Below are 2,642 nucleotides of genomic sequence, written 5' to 3'. Positions count from 1 at the left end.
CTATGGTCCATCCTATTGCCTCTTTGGGTTCAATGAGAACACCAATTAATTTTTTCTCCTGAATTTCATCCAGTCTTGATGAAATGACCACTGGTAATGTCTCTGCTTGGCCTAAAAATGCATATTTGAGATCAGCAGGTAGAGGTTTCAAGTCGAGTTTTGGTGTTTGCATACTTGAGGGGAGAGACACGACATCATGATGTGGTAATTCCTCAAAACGTGTTCTCCATTTATCAGTGTCCATTATAGGAGTAGATTCTAGCAAAAAATTCATAGATGCAAGCACAGAATCATCATCAAAGTTCATACCATGAACCAAACAAGCCTTAAGAGGGTCAGAAAAACTTGACAAATCAAATTTATTTTGAACAAGAGTTTGGATCAGATTCACTTCCTGCACATCATCATCATCACCAGGTTGTTTGTAAATATTGAAAATATTCAACTCCAAAATCATGTTGCCAAAAGAAATTACCATCACACCACTCCTACAATTTATTAAAGCATTTGAGGTCGCAAGAAATGGCCTTCCCAAAATTATAGGAATTTGAGTGCAAACATCAAAGACAGGTTCCGTGTCCAAAACAATGAAATCCACTGGAAAATAAAATTTTCCTACTTGAACTAGCACATCCTCAACTATCCCTCTCGGTATTTTAATTGAACGGTCAGCAAGTTGGAGTGTTACCTTGGTGGGTTTAAGCTCACCAAGACCCAACTGCTCATATACCGAGTAGGGTAGGAGGTTAACACTAGCTTCAAGGTCAAGTAAAGCTTTTTCAATTTTAAAATTTCCAATCACGCAGGAAATTGTTGGACAACCCAGGTCTTTGTACTTTGGTGGAGAATTGTTCTGGAGGATGGCGCTTACCTGCTCAGTGAGAAAAGCCTTCTTCTGCACCTTCATCGTACGCTTTACTGTGCACAAATCTTTCAAAAATTTAGCATACGAAGGAATCTGTTTGATTGCATCTAACAAAGGAATGTTGATTTTTACTTGTTTAAAAATTTCAAGAATATCCGCATTTTGAACCAACTTGTGAGAATGTTGCAATCTTTGGGGAAATGGTGCAGGTATTGGGGCTTTCACAGGCACATCTAATTCAACCTTCTCAAGTTCACCATCACTCTTGGAATTTAAAGAGTTGTTGGTCTCATCAACTTTCGTTGTTGAAATACTCTTATCAATTATTTTTCCACTGCTAGAGTGGTGATGGACTTGGCATGTTCAAATTTTGAATCAGAGGGATTTGAATTTCTTACCTCAAATTTACCTTTTGGATTTGGCTGAGGTTGAGCAGGAAACTTACCCTTTTCTTGAGCATGTAATGCAGAGGTCAAGTCGCTGATAGAACTTCTCATCTCAGTAATGGCCTGCATTGTCTGAGTGTTGATATTGGCTTGCCCCTGCATAAAAGTCTGTAATGTCTCCTCAAGGGTTTTCTTATGTGGAGGCACATAAGGAGTAGAAGAAGATGGCCCTTGAGGATTTTGATTTATATTTGACTCATTCCTCCAACTAAAATTGGGATGATTTCTCCATCCAGGATTATATATTTCTGAATATGGGGAAGAAAATGGTCTCCGATAAGAATTCATGACATTTGCTTGTTCGTGCAACACCTCTTTAAAAGCAGGGATTGTTGGACAATCCTGAGTTAGGTGTCCACTAATCTCACAAATGCCACAATTTTCTTCTTCTTTTTCACTGGCCTTAACCGGATTTACCTTCCTAAGTTCCATGGCTTCAACTTTTCTTGTCAGACTTGCTATCCTAGCATTCACATCATCATTTCCTTTAAGAACATACATACCTTCTTGAGACATGGCACTGAGTTTGGGCTTATTTGACCGATCAGAACGATCTGTGTTATCCCAAGATTGGGCATTTTCAGCTAACTGGTCAAAATAGTCCCAAGCGTCATCAGGATCTTTATTTAGAAAATCACCATTACACATCATTTCTACAAACTGACGCATTTGAGATGTTAAACCTTCATAGAAGAAACTAATGGTGCGCCAAGTTTCATAGCCATGATGTGGGCAAGTTAGCAACAATTCTTTAAAACGTTCCCAACACTGAAAAAGTGTTTCATTTTCCTTTTGAGAAAAATTCATAATATTTCTGCGAAGAGTGTTGGTCCTATGAGTAGGAAAAAACTTTTTTAGAAATTCCCTTTGCATCTCTTGCCATGTGCCAATAGATCTTGGTCTCAAGGAGTTCAACCAATTCTTAGCTTTTTCTTTCAAAGAGAATGGAAACAACTTTAATCTAACAACATCATCATTGATAGTTTGGTTTTGTAAAGTTGCACAAACTTCTTCAAATTCTTTTAGATGCAAATAAGGACTTTCTGAATCCAAGCCATGAAACTTGGGAAGTAATTGGATTACTCCCGGTTTTAAATCAAAATTTCCCATATTCGTAGGAAAAATCATACAAGATGGAGTACTTGTCCTTGTAGGTTGCAAATATTCACGCAAAGTTCTCATTTGCGGATTATTTTGTGCCTCTTCATTTTCTAGTTCGTCATGAACACTACGATTGTCAGCCATGGTATGAGAATTTTCAGAATCACCTGACAAAGTATTAATCAATTCTTTTAAAATAATTTCCTCTCTTCTCAATCTACCCGTTTGAT

At 37.6% G+C, this 2,642-nt stretch overlaps 1 non-coding gene across 1 annotated transcript; it reads left to right on the top strand.

The window, feature by feature from the left end:
* The first annotated feature begins 2,029 nt into the window (after positions 1 to 2,029).
* Positions 2,030 to 2,133, top strand: LOC122298023. The gene has a single exon (XR_006239080.1). It is a non-coding gene; the product is annotated as a small nucleolar RNA R71 (small nucleolar RNA).
* Positions 2,134 to 2,642: the final 509 nt, after the last annotated feature.

This window comes from Carya illinoinensis, chromosome 15, assembly GCF_018687715.1.
Source record: "Carya illinoinensis cultivar Pawnee chromosome 15, C.illinoinensisPawnee_v1, whole genome shotgun sequence".
Lineage (NCBI taxonomy): Eukaryota > Viridiplantae > Streptophyta > Magnoliopsida > Fagales > Juglandaceae > Carya > Carya illinoinensis.
Note: the sequence above shows the minus strand (reverse complement) of the source record. Positions and strands in the feature narration are given on the sequence as shown.